This window comes from Ammospiza nelsoni, chromosome 1 (genome assembly GCF_027579445.1).
Source record: "Ammospiza nelsoni isolate bAmmNel1 chromosome 1, bAmmNel1.pri, whole genome shotgun sequence".
Lineage (NCBI taxonomy): Eukaryota > Metazoa > Chordata > Aves > Passeriformes > Passerellidae > Ammospiza > Ammospiza nelsoni.
In genome coordinates, this window is record NC_080633.1 from 100,789,584 (window position 1) to 100,812,986 (window position 23,403).

Below are 23,403 nucleotides of genomic sequence, written 5' to 3' on the forward strand. Positions count from 1 at the left end.
TGTTATTGACAAATTCTACATCTTTGCAAACAAGATGTAAGGGAAACAAAGTAATGTCATTTTCTGCCTTTTGATTAAAAAAAATCCCTAAGTGTTTGCATATTTTGAACCCAAATATCCAGGGAATATAAAGTAAAACCTCTTTCCTTTATATATGGCCATAAGTAAGAAGTGGCATAAGCAAAACAACAGCAATTTCTCCTCTTTCTCTCCACAAAGACAAGACTTTATTAAATCTTCTAACAATTTTTAACCTGAGGATCAAAAAGAAAGCAAATATTTTTTTAAAAAAATTAAATATTTTTCTGCTGTCTGCCAGCTGTGTGGGAGTGCCAGCAACTGCATAGCAACAGAAAATTTTTTGAGTCAGCAAATTACAGCTTCCCCCAAGTTTTCTCCTTGATCTTCAGCAAATTGCTACTATTCTTTACTAGATTAATTTATTAATATTCATCTCCCTAGTGGCCCATTTTTGCTGACCATTAATTTAATGGTGCAGGGAATAATGTCTTTCCAGCCTCCTAACCTGGCTGTTTCCTACCAGCCTACCACAAAGGGCACCTGAATTCTGAAAAGATACGACTATGATTTGTGGGAGTTAGCCATGGGAAACTGATTCCACTTGCTCCCATGTGCTCCTGCATTAACAGCAGCCACAGCCCAACCCTTAAATTATTGTCTGAAACCTGCAGTGACTCCTCTCATCAAAGTTCTCTCCTAACATTTATCCCAGCACTATTTGTGGCACCCTCAGCCTCTTTGATATTACCAATTCCAAACTCTTTGTACCTGGCTCATTAGTGTGAAGAGTGGCCAGAAGCTCTGAAGAGCACAAGACACAAGATGGGTGCTGGTACCCTCAATTTTTACATTACACCTCACACCAAATAACTATGTTGTCATCAAGCTAAAAAGACCAAGAAAAGAGCACAATGGAAAATTTCAACAAAGTGTGGCTTCATCATTAAAATCTCTATTTGATTTTTTTGTTGGTTTCATTATACAGAGAGGCAGAGAGCTCTCTAAATAGATTTGCTTAGTTTCCATGTCTGTTGCCAAATTTCCATCCTGTGGAACCAATTTTAAATAGAAAAAAGTGTCTCTTGCCATCCTCTGATCCTTGGTGTCATTCTTATTAAGGATCCAGAGTAAAAAATGAATGGAAATGAACTAGTCCCAGTGAGGTTCAAATCCAAATGTTAACTTTTTTAGTTGCCAAAAAAAATTCAGATCACTTTGATCCATAAGTCTTTCTTGCAGCTATGGAAAGTTTTTAAACAGAAGGCTGCCAACAATGACTTTGTTATAAACTAGAGTTCACAGTTGTTTTTATGGAATTTTGTCTCAGTAACTTTTAGCTCAGCAGTTCTCATGAAAATATTTCCAAACCACCAACTTGGCTAAATATTTCCAGCAAAGCAAAATAATCCCTAGCTCCTAAATACAACTCTATTTCTTTTTTTAACTTCAGTTTATCCTTCAGAAAACTAGTACAGCTTGAAACATGGGAATGACAGAGAGGGGAGAAAGGAGACAAAAAAATCTAAGAACTTCAAGCAGCCTCTCCTATCTCTGGGTCATAGCAGATGCAGGTCTGGAAATGGAGATGAGATTTGGGAAATAATTTCCCACATATACACAGGTATTAATAGCAATAGCAAATAAAACCAGAATGAACACTGCAACTTGAAACAGTGCAGTACGTGCCTAACAGAAAGCTCTCAAATAGATTTAGCCATTGTTAGCCCGTGCTCACTGAGAGAATTTCCACACTAACACATTATAAATGGGAAAAAAAACATTATAAATGGGAAAGAAAATCTGATGGGCATTGTATTGCCATTCTGTTTAGCTCTTTTGAAGAGGGAGTGTAAAGGAATCATTTATTATAACCCTTTTCATATCCGTCAGATGTTGCATGTTTTATGTAACTATAACACATTTGGCAAACTCTTCCTACCTACCCATATGCTAGGGAAAAGCTCAAACTGTGCAAGAGAAACCTTTCTTCACAAAGTGAATTTCCTCGTAGAGAGGAACCGCGAGTTGGACTTAGGGCTCCAAGATCTCCAGGCCCCCCTCTCTCCACGAGGATTGACACTTCCACACAACCTAGAACTCAGGTATCTGCCTCCTGGGAAGCAGAACTATCCATCCTGTGCTCTACACTGCCAGAACAGCAGCTGCACTGGGTCATTCCACACACCAGACCACAGCACAGATGCAGTACAACCAAGTCTGTGCCCCTACAATGGCTCTTTCAGAATGCCAGTGCCAGATGTGCTGGCAGTGCCCTCCATCACCAGTGACCAGGCCCATTATTCCCCAAAGCACAATAAAAGGACCCTGACATCCACGACTCCACCACAGACTCCAGGACAGCTGGGCATGAGAGTTGACCCCAGGGGCCAGTCCATGTGGGATGCACTGTTCTGCATGCAACAACCCTTGGTCTTTCACCTCAAGCACAAGAGGCCCCTGCCTCTGATCTTGAACTCAAACCTCATCCATCATATGTATGAGACCAAAATTTGCAAGCTCCATGGGTAGTCCTGAAATTCTATCTTCCAGCTCTTCCCCACAGTACATGGGGAAAATGGCAGCAGCTGTGATGAGTGGGAGCTGCCACCAGAATACCCCAGCAGAGGAAGGAGAGGAGTGTATGGAGAACACGTAGGAAGCTATGGAGAAACAGAAGAGGGTACACCACAAAGCACTTACAGCACAACTTGAGAGAAAAAACAAACCACCCTCAAACAATGGGGCTAAAAAAGAAATGGCAGTGAGGAAGAAGATGATGAGAAGAGTCCAGGTGCAGAAGAATGGGGAGGAAGGAGCAGGCAAGCAAAAAGGAACTTCTTTCTTGATTCATCCTTAAAACACATTTAAAATTTAGAATTTCAGAAATAGATTTGCAGAGCAAACTGATAATGCATTTCACTCACCAGAGCTTTCACCTGCAACATATCTATGCAATTTTAAAATGTTTTCAACTAAAAACATTTGTTAATTAAATACTTCACATAAATGTCAAACAGTTATGTTATCTTGGCAAATATGTGACAAAAAAAGCAACCTTAAATTATAAAATTCATATTTTCACTAGAAGACTAAGCAGGAAATACCCTCTGCCTTCAAACTTGTGTGGGACTTTGCAGACAGACCAACTGCTTTATCTAGCAGGATCATCCAGTCAAGTTTTGTTGCTGGCTTTGCTTGGAAAGCTGCTTCACTACCCTTTAGAGACTCTTGAGCTGCAGACAAAAACATCTGTACCTCAAATGTATGGGCACAATTTAAAACTGTGATGCATTGTGTTAACAAGAACTCGGGCAGCCTTTGACTGCAGCAATCGTGGCAGGGTTTCTGCAAGAGAAGATTGGAGGTGACTCTTTTGAACGCAGAAAGTGAGCGGCCAAGTGACCAAAGGGGGAGGCTGCAACACGGGTCATTGCAGCTGTAGAAAATAGTGCTAAGCTCATCCATGAAACAAGAACAGAAAAGGGATTTAAAGATTAAAAGACACAGCACTTGTTTTTTAATCAAGAAAATGAACCCTGCAAGAAAGTAGGATGGAATCGGGATGGGACAGGCAGAGGGATAAGAGCAGGCTGCATGAGAGACCTGCAGGACAGAAAATGTCTGACTGAATAGGTTTTGACCAGTCCTATCAGTGCTTTACATTGTCTCTGCAAAGAAAATGGGAAGCAAATCCTTGTTCCACCCTTCTCACCCCCCTGAATGTAGCTGCAGCACTAGATCTGAACCTGATGGGCAAAAGCATCTTCTGTGGACAGGACAGGGAGAAATGCACTCATTTGTCAGCTAAAAGGGACTGTAACTGCCTATCACCTTGAAGTCTTGCCTGTTATTTCTAAAAGGGTACCAAGGCACTGGATATTAACATTTAGAAACCAAACCAGGTAGACAAGCTTGCAGGAAGGAAGATTAGGTTGAGTGCTAAGAGATGTCATACTAAGCAAAGCATGGGTTTTATTTTACTAAATGTAAATTTATATATCAAATTGTTTCAAACAGCTAATAAATGCCCCCAGAATTGCAGAGGGGTTTATACACCCAAAATTATGGAAATTAATAGACACTTCTGGATATCAATTTTCTGAGATTCCTTTTTTTTTGGCCCACTGCTCTACAAACAAAATGCATATTGATAGAAATGCACAGATGGCCAAAAATACTCCTGCTTCACAAATATACCAGTACACTAGATGGATTACATAAAATTCTTAAACTTTCTAGATCTCTCAAGTACACTGTGTGAATTATGCTTACTTAGAATAGTGATAAAGCAACAAGAACTCCAGTGTTGTCTTATACAAGCACAGAAAACAAATGTATCAACTCACGACTGATTTTCAAACAGGTAACTATTTAATCCTTCCTAAAGTAGGCATGAAGAATATCAATTAAGGTATCTTAATACACACACTGAATCTTTTCTCCAACCAGTTTATAATCCTGTTCCCAAATAGGCTTAATGCTACTGATGTTTTTTAAGGTCTGTTTTGGGTTTCTGTGGCAAGGTTTTGGTAGCAGAGGAGCTACAGGGGAGGTTCCTCTGAGAAGCCGCCAGAAGCTTCCCCTGTGTCTGACAGAGCCAATGCCAGCTGGCTCCAGGTCAGACCCACCACTGGCCAAGGCCGAGCTCAGCAGTGATGGTGCAGCACCTTTGCAGTGGTGCATTAAAGAAGGGGGGGAAACTGTGCAATTTCAGCCAGAGTGAGGAATGAGAAGATGTGAGAGAAGCATCCTGCAGACACCAAGGTCAGTGAAGGAGGAGGGAGAGGTGCTGCAGGCACAGGAGCTGAGACAAGTCAGCAGCCTGTGGTGCAGACCATGGTGAGGGAGCTGTGTCCCTGCAGCCCATGGAGGACCACAGTGGAGCAAAGCCACCTGCAGCCCATGGTGGAACCTCAGCTCAGAGCAAGAAGATGCCCAAAAGAATAAGGGAAGTTGTGGGAAGCCCACTCTGGAACAGGCTCCCAGCAGGATCTGTCGATCCATGGACAGAGGAGCCTGCACTGGAAGAGCAGAAGAGTGTGAGGAGGAGTCCTCCCTGAGGAGGAAAGAGCAGCAGAGACAACATGCCATGAATGGAACACAACCCCTATTCCATCTTCTCCTGTGCCACTGAGGAGGAGGAGGTAGAAAACACAGGAGTGAAGTTGAGCCTAGAAGAAGGGTAAGGGTGAAAGATTCAGTTTTTATTTCTCATTATCTTTCTCTAATTTGATTGATAATTAATTAATTACTTCCCCCAAGTCAGGTCTGTTTTGCCCATGAGGGTAGTTGCTGAATCATCTCACTCCATCACTTCATCTCAACCCATGAGCCTTTCACCATATTTTCTCTCCCCGCTCCAGCCAAGGAGGGGAGTTGTACAGCAGCTTTGTGAGCACCGGGCATCCAGCCAGGGTAAATGCACCCCAAAAAGTCTCAAATTATGTCAGAAACAAAGGTCTCAACTCCATAGACTGAGGTCAGCCCTGATGAGAATCACATTCTCCTGTGTCTTGACCAGGCTGGATGGGATTTTGAGCAACCTGGTCAGGCAACAGGCATCCCTCCCCACAGCAGGGGAGTCAGAACTAGATGATTTTCAAGGTCCTTTCCAACCCAAACCATTCCATGATTCTATGACTTAACAAGGTTTTCTTTCAAGATTGCTCACTGAAGGTGTGTAGGAGTCTGTGCTTTGAACACCTTCTAAAAGCAACCAACTTTACCAAAAGGAACTCAGAATACGTCCAAGAGCCAGGCAATGTACTTGGGGATAGAAACACTGACAACAAATCATTTCACGTGTGCATTGTACACGTCTAACTAAATATTGCTAAATAAAAAGGCAAAAGCAAAGAAAGCAAAATGATCAACCAAAACTATTTTTAAAGAAAATTGGGGGGAAAATATATATATATATATACTTGTCAAACTGTCTGCACTAACTCTAGATTTTTCCTACATGCACCTATTATGCCAATTTTTAACACAATTGTATCTCAACACATAAAAAATACACTCCCATTACACTTGACATACTATATCAATTATTTTATATGCTTATATTACCAATATCCTGCATAGTACATCACATATATTGTCTGCTCCCAAACACCTTCTCCAATAAGGCTGTCACAGCACCATCTCATGACTTGTACATTTTATTAATCTGTAGTGAAACAGCAAAGCTGAACGCAAACACAATCATTTAAACCTTCTTCATTTCTAAAATTTTGGGAGTGTGTATCCTAATTTGACTCCATGCATGCCTTTAAAATATCAAAGGTATATTCATGCTTGCTTAAAACCTATGTGTCAAATCATTTTGGTTATGGTATTTAGTATACAGGTAATGTTACACATGCATGTAGAATGTCACATATGACCTAGTGGCAACTGTCATGTGTCACCTAACAGTCTTCCTTTCTTCCTTCCAAGGAAGAAAGGAACATTTATTTACAGTTGCATCCAGAGCTGAACTCTTCTTTGAGACAGACAAGAAAAATTACACAGTCTACTAAAAAAGTAAAATAAAAGGAATTTACTAATTCTGTGTCTAATCTTCCCCTTTGTAGCTGCATCAAGGCAGTTTCAGGCGCAGGGAACGCAGTGTGCTGCGACAACCCCATCCACTATGTCACGATACTTCACAACGTTTCTAAGTTCTGCAGCTTATGCAAGCTCCCAAATCTTCCGCATAATACTTACTCATCCAGCTGGAGAAAACACAAATAATCTAAAGAACCAATAATATACACGGTTTACATAACGCACCCTGCAAAACAGAACTGTGGGACCGCCTAATGAATTCCAGCCAGACTGAGGCTGCGAGGGCTCCGAGTCCCCAGCTGGCTGTGCCAGGCACTTGGCACTGTGTGTGCTCCTGGATCAATCCCTGCGCTGAGACACGGACACAGCATCTGCACAGGCAGTACCTGCTCCATTGTTAGGGCTCAGACTCAGCTAATGGCACAACATTTACACTATTTTCTAGTATTTGCCTCACAGCAGGTGCTATCACAGGAAAAACTTACCTCCCATTGCCATCGACTGCTGGGGGAATGGTAGCTCCATTTGATCGAGAGACAGTGAGTAGTGAACCAACTCAGAGTCACCTGTACCAATGAGGGTGTCACAATCACTAGGAATGGAGGGAATCAAACCACACGGGTGAAAAGTAGTTTTATGTACATGGAGTGTCTTCTCGTAACTGGCTTCATCTCAAAGAGCTCCACTTCTAAAACCACCTAAAAATGAAAAGTGATTCACTGGTAACCGCATCTGAGTTTTTCAGTATCTTAAAAGGATATCAGCTCCTAGAAGATCAGAGCTCCATTTATTTTCTCTTATCACATCATTTTCACATTTGTTTTTTCTGATGTTCATTTAACAACTTGTATTATTTTGATGTTCATTTAACAAACAGGACCAGACAGCTACTTTCCTTTTCCTGTCACCAGGCTTCTGCTAAGCAGCAGGGGTAAAATCATTACAATACAATAAGGAAACAGAAGTTACTAGACAGATTTCAGCAGCTTTAGTATACAGAACTGCTTGCAATTTAGTCAGTAGTTAGGACTGATTATGATAATTTAACTGTTAATGTTATACAACACAACTCCCAGTGATAGAAACATCTATGACATGGAGAATCAAGTGAGGGAGAAGGGGCAAGAACAGAAGAAATGTGAAAATCCCAAGAAAAAGGGAAAACAGCAGATTCAAAAAGCTTCGGAAACTGCAAATGAAGGCAGTGAACTGAAAACGTATTTTATAAAAACACAGACTGTTTTTCCAGACAGCTAAATATTTCTGCTAATGGATAACACTTCCTTAATATGTAATTCCTACATGGTAACACTGAAATAAGGAAATAGGAAAAAAAAAAAAAAAGAAGCAAGCATCATATACAAAAATTGCCAATTTCTGTCCCTAGCCATCTTTTCCTTCTCTGGTCTGTTTTGGAGCAACCACAGCATTAAACAGAAAGAAGGCTGTAACTAGAAGCTTAAATATGACAGGATACAGACACTTGCCTTCCATGCACACTGTCACTGCGAATTAGGCATGAGTTGACAAGCTAAAGACCTGGCTTGCAGTCTCATCATTCAATCATCCATCCAATCTCATCAATTGAGCAAGGCAGTAACACATGTCCCCTCCAGCTTAAATGACAGCAAAACTGTGGGTTGTAATCACAGGTCATCTTCAAACGACACTTACCATTAAGGATGGCTTTGTTCCAAATCAATTTTTATTGAGAATTACTGTAATACAGTACTTCTCTTTGCTTCTTCTAACTCCTGAATTTAACACTGTTTAGAAGAACATTTCAAAATGATAATTTACTCATTCTCTAGGAATATGGTAACAGCAAATGACATTAAGTAGAAATCAGAATTAGCCATTTGCAATCCAAAAACGCTGACAAAAATAAGGTCACCTAGATGACCATCCACAACTGAATCTTTAGTTAGTACTAATCTATGGTGTCTTAGCTACAGTCTAGACTATTTTAACCATGTAGAAGCTATTTCAAATTACCTGGACATAAAAATTCAAAAAATAAACCAAAATGTAAATGACAACATTATGTATCCTTAAAAGAAAAAACAGTTCCACATTTACACATAGCCCCTGATGTTTTCATAATATATAAAATGCATCCTTTTTCTAAATTTGTCAGATTGATATTTTGTTCTTTATTTCTCTTCTACAGAGGAACGTTCCTCTCTTTTTTTAGACCTTGAGCAGCATTTCTGTACTAAGTCAGCTGAGTGTGACCTGAAAGGATGCTGATGGAGCCAATGGAAAAACAACAGGAAGAGAAGTTATGTTTCTATATAGGGTATAGAAAGGGTAGAAGTAAAGTGAGAATCACTACTTCAGAGAGAGGATAGGCTCATCTGGAACTCATTTACCAGTTTTTAAACAAGAATTCCTTAATCAAAAAGGGTCAAATCCAACAGACACCACAGCAGCATCTCTGATTTTCAACTAGTCAGAGAAATATAATCAAATCTCTATTAACCTAATTTGCTTTGTGATAGTTTACAACCATTGAGGATCTGCCTTGAGGATAACTGGAAATTTATTTGTTTGTTCTCCCACATCACTAGATAGGATGTGCACATTTCCCAAGTTTTACCAAGCTTAAATGAAATTCTAACCACCTGGCACAGATACTTCATTACAAGTTTATTTTTCTCTATGGCACCCTCACCACCTTCCCCAGCATATCAGTCTCAAACATTTGATAACAGCTACAGAAAATATGGGAATAAACTTCTGTGACAGCATATAAACACTACCAAAAATACACTTCATTATCAGAAAATGTATTTTAAAATTTGCACCTAGTAAACAGTTAAACATGCAATTTTTCCATCACTCTGATATGTGAAATGCATTTACCCAAGCCAAAAGTAAGGAACAGCTTTTATGATATAAGGATATATCATAGGCTCATAGAATAACTTGTATTGGAGGGACCTTTAGAGGTCATCTGGTCCCATTCCCCTGCCATGGGCAGGGACATCTTCAGCCTGATTAGTTTACTCAAAATCCGATCCAGCCCGACCTTAGATGTTTTAAGGGCTGGAGTATCCACCACCCTCTTTTAGCAACCTCTGCCAATGTTTTACCACCCTCAGAAGTAAAAAACTTCTTTCTTAAATCTGATCTAAACTGTCCCTCCTTCCACTGAAAGCCATTCCCGCTTGTAAAAGGTCCCTCTCCCGCTCTCTTGCAGACCCCCTTCAAATAAGGCTGCTCTAAGGCCCTCCTGGAGCCTTCTCTTCTCCAGGTGGAACAGCCCCAGCCCTCAGCCTGTCTCCACAGGACAGGAGCTCCAGCCCTCTGAGCATCACTGTGGCCTCCTCTAGACTCACTCCAACAGGTCCATGCTCTTGTGCTGGAGATCCCAAAGCTGAACCCAGCACTGCAGGTGGACTCTCACAAGAATAGAGTACATCCATCTATGTGCATAAACACACACAGAGTTTTACAATTAACTACAATTTCACAAAGATTGCTATTATATTTTAAACAATTATATTTTCGTTTCAGTGATGTTAAAAATGATCCTATGTTTCCCAAAAATGAGAGAACCAGAAGTGATGGAGATCCTGAACTGACCATGCAGTCTGGCCCCTCTGCTAGCTCTCCCATCCTGCCTGGATGCATGCCTTGCAACTGATCTTTGGACAAAAAGCCTAAATTTCAAAGGAATTTCAACAAAATATTTCTGTTGTTTCCAGAACTGAGTGCAACATAGAGATAATTATTTATTCTCTCTGGGTTTATATCAACTACAATTAGCTTCAATTTGTTCAGAAAGATGCGACAAATAGTTCAATCAAGGAAGAGTTCTTACACGAAAAATCACACTAAAAATTGCTTTAAATAATAAAAGTTAGAAGATAAGGAACAGTTCAAAGCTCAACTTCCTTTGTATTAGAAGAGTTTTAGGCTGCAACTTAATTATTCCAAAAGCTTTTTAAAAAAAAAAAAAAAGAGAGAGAGAAGAGGCTAAGTGCATGCAGACCAAATCAAGTATTTTGGGATAAGCACAACAGACTTGATCATTTGTATTTATTTTTCTTCAAGCTCTATCTCATACCACATATCCTCAAGGTTATCTTTTTATTTAATCTTTGTTCAAATACACTTTATTTTCTCACAGAGATAAAATATTTTCGTTATACTTTGCAAGCTGGGGGAAAAGAGTACTAAAACTTATTATTGATATTATCAAAAAAGGAAACTTCTAAACCAAGATTTACAATAACTTGGAAAATTAATCCAGTTGTCCAACAAGAACAAGTAAATCTAACAAAGGGAGTGTCCATGAAAAATGAGCTATCAGAAGAATACTAGCTTTGACATATTCATAATGACAACAAACTTCACAAAAGCCCTGAGGAATGGCAGATATTCTGTAATTTCTTTCCAGTCACTTCTTTGTAATTAATTTTAAATGTGAGACTTCCACTGTCAGAGCTGCACTGCTTCTGTGTAAACAGCATGTATCCAACCAGGGACACCAGAAATAGTTGTGCCCCCCAAAGTTAATATAATCACCACCTCGCTACACTGGTATGGAAGCCCTCACATTGGTGGTTCTTGTGGTGTAACACTTCCTGTAAGTAGCAAAAGATCTGCTGAGAGCCAGGTAAAAAGAAGAATGTTACCCATAACAGCTCCAGCCACACATGAAACACCATCTCCCCATATGACAAAGCAAATCCAAAAGGCAGAAGGCACTCGCGGCATGTCATAGGCAGGTCTTTGTATGACACCCAAGGCATGACATAGGCAGGTCTTTGTACGACCTTCCAACAAGTGAGGATCCCACAGCAATATTTAAAAAAAGGGAACTCAACTTCTGCAACTGGCTAAAGAAAGAGTGACCCTGAACCAACATACCACACCCAATAACTTTTTTTTCTGAGACAGTGCTTAGTTAGAAGGACTTCATGCTCAAGGTGACAGACTGGCAGTAATGAAATGTGAACTTTTCCACTTCTCTTCAAAATCACCAGCAACAACCCAGGGAACTTCTCATACTGCCCAGTTCAATTTCCTTCTCACTCAATTATAGATCAGGAGTAATTCCACTACAATTAATTAAGTTACATCAGAGGCTGACAAGAGAAGTAGCAGTCTGTCTACAGCATGACACAGGGGAAAGACAGCTGTTCTCCCACCACGGCCACTCATTTTTAGCCTCAAAGAACATTAGCCCATTACAACTGCACTAATCACCAAAGCCATTCAATCAAAGAGCAATTAAAGTTCTGCAAAATTCAAGTCCTGAAGTCCAGTCCCACTTTTTAGGAAAGTACCTTAATGAACAATGTAAAGACAAGCCTCAGAGCAGAGCTCTGCAGCCCTCCTGTTTAACCTGACACAAGAGCCACAGGCAGAGGAAAGGAGGGACAGCCTGCAAGGACACCACTGATGGAGAAGTGTCCACCACTGTGGTCCTTCTCATCAGGGCTCTGCTTTTAGTATTCTGCTTTTAGTATTGCTTTGGCAAGCACCCAACATTTGCTGGACAAAATAAGAACACTCCCCCCTTTATTTTTTTTAATTTGCTCCTCCACAGCCGTAGTACTGACTTCATATTTAATTCCCCATTTTCACTGCAGAAGGAAGAAAATGCTCCAGTGAATGCTCTTGTACACCCAGCGGACAACATCCACTCCAGAACCATGCAAGACATCCAACACAAGTGAGAGTTTTCAGGCCTGGACTGAGTGTGAGTAACTACAGGTGAAAGTCACCCATAACTAAGGTTCCTTAATTTCTGAATATTTTTTAATAGCATCTACACTTTTTCAGTCGTTTGCCACCCCTGTCTTCAGGATCTGGTTTATCCATCAGTTTCTCCACATCCACCTCAAATCTTCAGCATTCTCTCAGCTAATCTCTTCCCTGCTTGCTCATCTTCCTGCCACTGCTTCTCTTTAGTTCTTCACTACACAGAGCAGCTCCATGATCTCTCTCGCTCTCACCTCACTCACATTTTACCAACAGCAGAACGAACCTCTCACCCAGCCACGGGCCAGTCACCACAGAGTGACTGTAAAACTGCTGTAAAACCCAGTTTTACAACAGAGTGCAGACTGACACTAGGACAACAGACCTGGAGCACAGGAGGGGAAGAGAAGCAAGCCAAGACAAGCAGGGAGGCAGACACAACTCATATTCTTTTGGGGGCTTTCTCTGTACTGCACAGATGTTGCCTTATGCAGCTCATCATGGGAAGCAAAGTGTGAACAAGAATCCTGGTGCTTCAGAGACTTCCAGGGAAAGGCTACCCAACTACAGGAATGCAGCTGAATAAAAAACCAGAATGCACAGGAGAACAACTTTTAATGGAAATACCGATTACAAGTCAGAGGGCCAAGAAAATGTCATGGACTGCATTACAGCAGACATAGTTTTAATACCTAAAAATTAGTTTACTGTCATTTGGAAAAGTAAATTTGAGGCGACCAGCACATGACTGAGTATGATTAAGGACAAAAAGCTGGGCTGCACAAATCTGAACAAGCCACCTTTATAGAGTGGTGGCTGCTGCAAACCTGAGCTGCAAGGTGGGCTGGCACTTTCCAAGGAAACTCATGGACAGCCAGTTCCTCCCCTGCATTGTATTCATATCAAAAAGTCACAAGCTCAACATGAGACTGTATTTTAAGTCAGTACCCAAAAGGCACTGTGGAACCTTCTGTTTGTACTTGAGTATTCCCTCTCCCTTTGTTACAATCACAGAAGATGGAAACACATCCCTAGATTTGATCCATCCAAAACCTCATGGATCCTCTACATTCCTAACAATGCTTATTGACATTTTGATGGGCTACCCTTAATAAACACATGAATAAAGACAAATTATTTATTACCCCGTGTAAAAAATGCAGAGAAGTCTGCTTTAACCAGCCATTCCAGATCCATTTCCACTTTTTGTATGGCAGCATGTGTTCTTGTTATTTATTGGGAGTAATCACATAGGTTACTGGATAACTTTACAGCGACATGTTTGCATTTTTTCTTTCTTGGTCTAACTCTCAGGCAATGTTTCTTTCTGCATTTATCCTGATGACTTAAAGTGAAATAATTCTACTAGCCTAGCCATTTCCTTTGTTAAACAGCAGAAATCCAAGTGTTTCTGGATTCAGCAAGTCTGAAAACCACAGGCACTGGCAAATCACAGTTCCCTGCAGCATAAAGTTGACAAATAGCATGAGAACAAGAGTTAGAAGCTTTTAAGCTGCATCCCAAGTACCTTACATGGAAGACTGGCCTCACTGAACTCACTGACCAGCATTTTATAGAACAACTCAAACAAAAGGTATTATAGATGTATTTACATCTATCTTAAGCCAGTAATAAAAAAATGCCATCCATTGCTGTCAGGCAGTATGGCAGGGAAAATTATTTTTCCATAGTTATTCTTCACATCACTCTTCCCTCAACTTACTCGCAAACCTAGGTACTTCCAATTGTTGACACAATTAAACAACAATTTTTATAGAACTGGTCCCATAGTGGGTAATCTATAAAGGCTCCTTGTTTCTAAACAGGGGTTTTTATTGTTATTTTTCTTATAAATTCCTCCTGCTACCTCCTGCAGGTTTTTTACATGCAGACAGGACCTAGGACCATTGGAGGGACATTTTCCCCAAACAACTGAGAGCTCTGTGCTCACATACATCTGGGGCAGATGGAGATCACAGAACACACACATAGGTGCTCCTCCAGAACCCATCCTTTAAGTACAGTTCGTTCTCCTAAACAAGAGGCTTCCAAGTGAAACATACTGTGATAGCCCCAGATGTATGGATCAAAGGCTGGCTTAAGCAGAGAGCTGGTCTGAGAGATTCCCACCCCAGCAGGCCCTCCATTCCCAGCCCACAGACTGCTGACCTTCCTCTTCCTCCCACACTCGAGTCATGCCTCCACAACCACTTGCAGGGCTGCAGTCAAACTGCATGGCTGTAAGGATCTGCACCAGCAGTAACTCCCTTCCCATTCCCACTGGGAGGTTTAGTCTAAATCCAGAGCCTTACAGTAACCCACTTTGAAGTGCAGCACTGCAACATCTGTCCTAGGACAGCCCCAGCAATGCTCAACCGCCACATGTCAACTCTTCCCTCCAAGACAGTCGTGAATGGGTGAGACCTCACCACTGAAACAGCAGCGATCATCTTCTTTCCTAAATTCCTGCTCAGAAATACTTCCAGCTGGTTCACTGCATCTGAAAAGCCTTCCAGATCAAATAACCAGTCCAAAGCAGCATGGAAAATTTCCAGTCCAATTTCCAGCTCCTGCTTGAGAAAGCTACAAACAACTGAAATAGTCTTAATTAACTGAAAACCACTGAAAGCCTCAGCTATGGATACTCAGTCTTTTATAATTTGAGTATGTTATATTAATTTTTATTCAATAGCATTTTACTTTTTACACTTTTTCTCTCCTGAAGATCACTGGAAATTGCTTTGTGCAGGTAAATATTAGAGACACCTTTTATTTAGAAAGTAGTCTCTCAAACTAATTGATACCAGTCCTAAGAGCACAGAAAGTAAAGTACTAAGCATAACCAGAAGACTCAAGTTCTTTTTCCACACAACCAGGTTGTTTTTATTAAAGCACAAAGATCTTATGCATCTTGACAGCCCAAAGAGTGATCTACAAAAACGAAAGATGAGAAATTCAAATCAAGAGACTAACTTGTTCCTCTTGTTGAATGCATACTTTTACATCTGTTCAAACAAAAGGGAAAGCAATAGTTCAAATCTTCTTTCCTGGTTCATTTCAAATCTTTTGCAGGGGAGAAATAAATAATATTATGGTTATCCTCCAGAAATAAAAGAATGGAAACTCAAAACCTCCACCTCTCACCATCTGCTTCATGGTCTTGACTACTGCCTTCCTCTCCATAACATCTCCAGATTTAAGACAGATATTTCAAGAAAATACAAGAAAACGTTACCTTTGTGCCATGAATTAAACATCCCCAAAGCAATTCCTGCCTCTGCAAATTTATGCAAAATAATTTCTAGGGATTACTCACGTTCCTGTAGATTAGAACACTGCACTAACATGCTTTTGGACTACTTCTCTGGACAATAGTAGTTTTGCAGAAGTGTCTTCCATTGCAGGTTCAAAAGAACACACACAAAAAGAGGGTTTAATCACATTACATCCAAGCTTTCAATCAGCTCTTCAGCAAACAGGGACACACAGCAAGTGGGGGCGGCCAGCCTGAGACAAACAGCAGCAGTGTCACACCACACCCCAATCACCTCCAGTGTTACATGGCAGATGAATGATGTCTTTCTGAACAAAGGCATTTTGCAATAAAAGGGACTCTCAGAGCTCATCTTTCACAGTTCCAGTAGAACAGTGATGTTTCCAGCATATGTGATTTTAAATACAATGTCCATTCTTTCACAAATAGTTAAAAAAATAGATCTCGCTGCTAAATCTTCCTTTAAAATCACAGATGGAACCAGAAAAAATGAGCTTGTCCAAACTCATTTACACTAACTCCCACTCCAAAATGCAGCCCACAGAGGATGTCTTTAATGCTGGGTAACAGTTCCTCCACTCCAGAAAAATTCTGCAGGTAACCAAAGAGCCTTCCTGGGTTTTTGTGCCTTAACTGAACGTGACATTTACACACAACTTCTGCTACAAATTCTTTATGCTACCTCCTCTAAAGCACCCTATATGCAGAGGAACAACTTAATGCTGAGCCCGAACTGCTGTTCCTCTTCAGAATGAGGATCAGAACTTGAGTTCCATGTTTCAAGGTCTGTTCCCACCCTGCTCTGGTAAGAAGCATTATTAGCACAGCAGAAATGCTGAGGAGCAATCTGGCTCTTCTGGGAAAAAAAATAGAGATAAAAACCTAATAACCTGCATAATAAAAGTTTGTGTACTGTTCATATTGTTGTTACATATTACAGTGAAAATAAAGAGTCATCTTTGCAGCAAACTAGCACAAATTAACATGTTTTATCACAGAAAAAAATAGCATCTAAAACAGATACAGATGAAGCCTACTATAAAACTGTTGTGTCATGGTGAAGCCTGAGCTTCTCATGCTACAGATCTAAAGCAAACATATTTGTGTTTGAGGTCAGGTCTCAAACTCAAAAATAAGTTTGAATTTTGTGAGAATTATTATATATTTGGACTTTTGGTTTCTTTAGTTATCTATTATTAGGTGGAGCTTAGTTGTCAAGACAACAGTTTCCACTCCTACAAAATGCTTGAACTGTCAGCAAAACATAACAGTCAATATCAAAAGGTCACCAGATTGGTCATGTCTATAGCCAGGAATTAAGAATATCTCCTGAGGGTAAGGGCAGGCAGCCTCCAGAACAATGGCAATTAAACACAAGGAGACTGGATGTTGCTGAATGATCCACCCAGTAGAAACAGAAAGATTCAAGGAGCAATCTACCCCACACTGTCCTGCTGGGCTTTGTGCAGTGCATTACCACAATGGCCATTCCAAAGCAGAGTACAGTGTGTGAAACATACCTGATGAAAGTACATGTTTCAATAGAGAAAAATTGGATTTTAGATATCAGAGATACCTGAGAATAGAGCAAAAAAACACCCCAAAAAAAAATCATAATGCAATGAAATCCTGTTATCCAAGAATTGACAGTCAAAGGAACACAGCAGTGAGGTACTGAACATACTCCATTGTAGAAATGTGGGGGAGAAAGGAATATGCTCCCAAAATTAGGTCAAGCCTGATATCAAGAAAGAATGTGATTAGACACTTAATATTCTTTTTTTTTTTTTTTACTATGAGATGTAAGCATGATAGCAATAGACATATTTCAACATAAGCTACACCCCAAAATCTCTAACTCAGAATGTTCCTGTATGCCCACAAGTGACTACTGGGAAACCCTACCAATATGCAGTTTAGTTTAGTTTTTGTAAAACCAAGTACCTTAGGATCACATCTCTTTTCCTTATATTTTATTTTTTTTTTTGCCTCACAATAAGTATTTTGTATCAAGAGAAATAAAACAACAAACAGATGCAGCAGACCAACATGATGAAACAATGTGACATGCTCCTAGAAGTCCCAAACTGGACTCTTCAGTGTGTGACTGTGCGCACACAGACAAAACAACACAGGCAGGTGCAATGTGCTCCCTCTCACTACTCACCTTCAGCTTTACATGAGCCATAGGTTGAGACAACAGCAGAATTATCTTCCCAAAGCATTTTTTCCACCCAATTTTTTTTTTCATTCAGCACAGGGGAAAAGGACAGAGGGAAGGGTACTCAAGGGCAACTGTGCACAGAATACTCTAAAGGACTGAGAGTCAGCTAGCATTAGTCTCTTCACTTTAAAGATGCACATGACTAATTTTTTTCTTTATATATAATGTATGTCTCCATGCACACACAGCTCCCCTACGCAGTCATCTCCTGCCTTTTATCTCCTTGTCTCTCTAAATAGACACTTGCTTTAACTTAAGAGAAAGCAACTGTACCCTCACCCCAACCTCAGAAGCAATCCTCGCCCTCTGATGGAATGCTTCATAAATACTTGCAGTACTCAGTCAGAATTATTTATTTTGTTGCAAGAACAGCTGGGAATAAACTACCTGAAAGTACCAATATTAGCTCCTGTTAACTCAGTTTGCAAGGAGCCAGAACAGCTCACAGGCAGGAAAACTCAGTGGAAAGGCAAGGAGAGAAAGGAAGAACAGAACATCACTCTACAAATAACCTCCTCAGTGTGTCATCCTGATGGATATGTGGGGAAGTTGTCTGGCAAATTAGAAAACAATCCTCTTGGACAACAGGCCCTTTTGTGAAATTAGCATTTCCTGGGATGTGAGAGTGTTGTTGCCTCCATACCTAAGCTGGAACAGCTCCTCAGCTCAGTGAAGGCATCAGACACTCCTTTGACAGATTTAAATCTTCTGACCTTTCTTTTTTAGGCACTATGCTTTTATTTTAATGGCACAAGTTATTTTCAACATATGGAAAAGTAACCTCTCTAATTTCTGAACTAATCACATCTTTGCATTAAACTGGGCCAATGATAATCTATTCAGAAATGTTTCTTTTCCTTTAGATTTCTATATTTACTTCCAACCACAGGTTGAAACCTACACATCATAAGGAAGGTTAGTCACCTAGGTTGTTGTTGTTCTTAATTATCATTTCATATTAAGACTTACAGGATATATATTTCTTTTTTGTTGTTGTTAATGTTCATTGCTTCTTTCAATATCTTTGATAATACACTGTAAACATCCTATAAAAATTCAGCATTTCAACATTTGACATTCCATTGGTTTTGATACCTAACAATAAAACAAGGTTCTCAGATTGCTCAGTGTACACCAATTCCTAAGTCTGAGCAATAAACAATATTGTCATCTGACACATCCCTGTGGTCCTGGTTTTAGAAGAGAAGATTTTTTCCTTCTGAAAAGTTAATCATCTTGTTTTGTATCTGGCATAACATATAAGAAAATCAGCAAGGTCTGTGAACACTGCTAAAATTCCACTGCTAACATTTCCCTTTCAAATAGCCACAATCAAAATATTCCCTATATGCTGGGATCCTTCTACTAACCTTAAGTTAAAGCAGATTTTTTTTTCTTACACACACCCCAAATCCTAAACTACTGAGATGAGCATTCCTAAAGCCTTGTACAGCACAAATCTCGATGTGTTCAATAGCTCTCCTCACATCAAGAGGACCTATATTTGCACAGACACAATATGCAGTCACTTAAAACATAAGGACATTTTCCCCCTCACAGACACGAACAGAAGTTCAAATTTGAATATATCCCACACTTTCAGTTACAAACACAGACTTGGGTATAAAAGGAGAATCCGTATTGAGAGTAGTCAACACGTTTTCTTGGTTATAATCTCACTTGAGAGCCGTTCTCTTGCCAATGAACACAGCCAGCCATCAATATCAGCACAGGGCTCCTGCAGAGTTAGTACCAGTAAATTTGCTTTCCTGAAAATCATAGCTGGGAAGTACTTAATTTAACCTCAGTCATCTGGTAAGCTAGAAAGAACCGGGAAGGGAGGAACATCATGTTTTATAAAAAATTAATATAAAATACATAAAAGTACTGATCAGGGAAAACACTTTACTGTGTATTTGTTGATAATCACATTTCCATGTCTTCTACTCTCCCTGTTTTCTTGACAACTCTTAGCCTGGAGTGAGGAATAGGAAGAGGCCACTGGAGAATTTTTTGTTCTTTTTTTTAATGCAGAATTCAAGCCACGGGACCAAACCATTCTCTTACAATTAAATAAGCACTGCCTGTTAACAATTCATGTCTGACCCCTTCTGCAGTTTTTAATGAAAATGACAGCAAAGTTGGTGGCAAACAAGTGGAAAAGTCTGCCACTTTTCTGCCATCATGGCAAAATTTTGTGCAGTAGGAGGATGACATAAAACCTCCACCCCACACAGAGCCCATAAATTATCTACTCAAGAGGGCTACTTATTCACAAAGTCAAATTCAGACCTCATACCCAGGAAACTCTTACTAAACCAAGATGGCCAAAGTTTGTAGAAATGGATTGAGAAATAGTTTGAACAACAAGAAGATCTAGGAGTCATCTTGGTGGCTCTGGAAGACAGATGATAGTCAAGACCAGTTTTCTGGTTTTAGCTGGGGTAGAGTTAATTTTCTTCACAGCCCATACAGTGGCTGGTATGGGGCTGTGGTTTTGATTTGTGTTAAACACAGGGTTGATCATATAGAGATGTTTTTGTTATTGCTGAGCAGGGCTCACACTGAGCCAAGGCCTTTTCTGCTTTTAGTATTGCCAGGCTGGTGAGAAAACTGGGGGTGCTTGGGAGGAGATACAGCTGGGACTGGTGACCGAAATTGACCAAAGGGGTATCCCAGCCCATAGTCCATGCTCAATATAGAAAGTGGGGGGAAAGGGGGGAAGGAGAGGATATTGGCAGTGATGGTGTTTGTCTTCCCCAGTCACTAACAGACATGAGAGGGCCCTGCTGTGCTGGAGGTGGCTGAGCACCTACCTGCCCATGGGAAGCAGTGAAATCATTCAGGGTTTTGCTTTGCTTTTATGGACAGCTTTCATTTTCCCTATTAAACTTTCTTGATTTCAACCCATGAGTTCTTTAGCTTTTACCCTTCTGATTCTCTCCCCAGTCCCACTGGTGGGGGAGTGAGCAAGGAGCTTTTTGGGGTTAAACTATGACCACCAGTCAGTTTAATTAAAAATAAGGGACAGGAAATGGAGTTATTCCTTCCTTAAACTTTTAAGATAGCATGAATCTAACAGCCACTCATGCAAAAAGAAAAACAGCAAGTAATTTTTTTTTTGTAAAATTATTAGAAGCCTCTGCAATATATACTTCAGGGTGGGTTGCTTGTTGGGTTTTTTTTAAGTCCTTGCCACAGTTCATTGTGGATTTTAAATATTCATGAACTTTCACTTCAACTTTTTTATATGCTAATTAACATAGTTACATGTCTCATAAGCATATTTGGGTTCTGCATTATCCATATTTCTCTACCCCATTTTTTCCGTAATTTTCAATTACATGGGATAGTGTATTTGTACCATTTACCTTTTACAGTCTCTCTAAAATGAAGATGGAAAACATGAATAAAATGTGTAATTTTTTTTTTAAGTAAACAAATAAAATCATGTTTTCAGGCACGTATCATCATGAATAACTGCTCAACAATTATTCTTAATTACAAAACATGAAAAATATTTAATGGCCAGCTCTTTGCAAGACTGTTTGACACTACAAAGGGAGTACAGAGTTCACAGCATAGCGACAAAACCAGTACAGAGGAGACTGCACAAGGGAACTCATTCTCCTTTAATCAAACTCTAATCTGATGGTTTTACATTCTAACATAGTTTTGGTGAACACAGACACACCTAATTAAAACATGACTTGTTTATCCAGCAGCACATAAGGTTTTGACTGTAAAAGTGATGTTCACAAAACAAATGCACCCTGCAGTATGTAATTTGCTTTGATATGAAAAACCTTGAACAAAAAAAATTATACCGTGCCAGCAATCAGACAGCTAAAATGAAATGTAAAAGATGGCTAATTGCTTCAGCAATAAATAGCAAGTACTTGCAAACAAAGTCAGTGTTTTGGTATCATCTACCATGTCTAGTAGGTCAGACTTTGATGTGATAACTCACCAATTGAAGTTAAACATCGTGTCCATCCTTAGTTGTGTGTTTGAAGTTCAGCCCCTGCTGATCCAAGTTGAAATGACCAAAGGCTCATTTCAACTTGGATTTGACAGCATTCAGGCCTGTCTCATGCTCAAGCTCACCAAAGAAACTTTCCAGGCAAAAGTCAAAGTCAGTCTTTCCCATTTATTTTCTGAGCCTTTTCTTTTTTTTTAATTTAAATAGCATAAAGGCTATACCACAAAACAGTGCCAAAGAGAAACCACTCAGCATAAGGACTACCAAGGGATCTATGTAGATCCCTTTTTTTTTTCCCTTATTCTGAATATCCAAATATAAAGACAGGACTTAAAATTCTACCACTGTGAGATCCAAGCAACAGGCATTCCAGAAATTATTCCAGAAAGATGTACCACCATTCTACATTCCCTTTTTTTATCATTATGTGCTAAAACACTACCTTAGTATACATAAACTAAATTGGATAAGACAGTCCAATTTTATGGTAATTACTTCCACAGCTGTCAAGCACATAATCTTCTTTTGAAACACAGCACTTCTGTGCCACTGGACAAGAATATTTAACAACAGGGAAAACATACTCATCCCCATATATGAAGTGCTGGCAGAAGGAAAACACTTGGCTAATGGGACAAAGACCTGACACAGCCAGTGCTTTGTCCTTCAGAAGCAAAACCTCGTTTGGTTTTCTGTAAGTCTCAATTCTAAGTGAAAAGAAACAAAGTGGGCTCAAAATTATTTTGTATAAATCTCCTTCCATTAAGCTACACAAGATTAGCAGCAGGTGAACAGAACTGGGAAATCAGCAGCAAGAGATACAAAAAAATTACATGTGCAAGACCTTAACTATTATCTCCACATGTGAGAAATAAGGAAAAGAAGATTAATATTTCTGGCTATAGAGTCAGACACAACATATCCAACACACAAGATAAATCAGGAAGATGCCCCATTACTTCTATACATTAATATATTCTCTTACATGGTAAAACAAATACAAAGAGGAGTGAAGCAATGAAACAAAATGAAGCTTCAAATCAACAGAGTTTTAGTAATATTCCTAATCAAGTTCCAGATTTGCAGTGGAAACGCAAAGAAAGTTAAAGCACTTTAAAAATATACACCCAAAACAAATAAATGTAAGATAAAGTAAATAAGCTCTTCCCAAACAAGAAGTAATCAGCTCTTGTCAGAAATACTCCTGCAGATCTGTTTTCCATCAGAATATCCAATGCATCAAAACAGAAATACTTCCCTTTGATGACACCAATAATAAAATAAAAAACTGAAGCAGGCAGTTTTAAAGGCAGAAATTTATAAAACTTCATAGCTTTATGACTTCTAATTCTTTTCAAAATTTTATTATGCATGGTATACAAGACTAAAGAATGCATCAATCCAATGCAAATGTAATTTTTGTGGAAAACTACAAAAATGCTTTTTTCATTCTGTTTTAATCAAGTTCTGATCCTGTAAGCTTTACAGCAAGATGTAAATATCCCTTTTCTCCAAAGGTTTAATCAAAGTTACTCCAACCAACCAGAGTTACCTCTGAGAGGACTTCTGATTTCATAAGGTGATACGGAAAAGACATTTTTATCTTATTTTATTTAACAATGGATAGTAGCCCTGTGA

General features: G+C 39.6%; 1 protein-coding gene across 2 annotated transcripts in view; it reads right to left on the reverse strand.

Annotated features, from left to right (window-relative positions):
* Nucleotides 1-23,403, reverse strand: part of LDLRAD4 (low density lipoprotein receptor class A domain containing 4) — a 295,191-nt gene that overhangs the window by 249,605 nt on the left and 22,183 nt on the right. The window contains exon 2 of one of the 2 annotated variants that reach the window (XM_059490082.1): nt 7,056-7,268. The exons of the other annotated variant lie outside the window; for it this stretch is intronic. The gene's annotated coding sequence lies outside the window, so the exon portion shown is untranslated. The remainder of the gene's footprint in view (nt 1-7,055; nt 7,269-23,403) is intronic. 2 annotated transcript variants of the gene reach the window in all.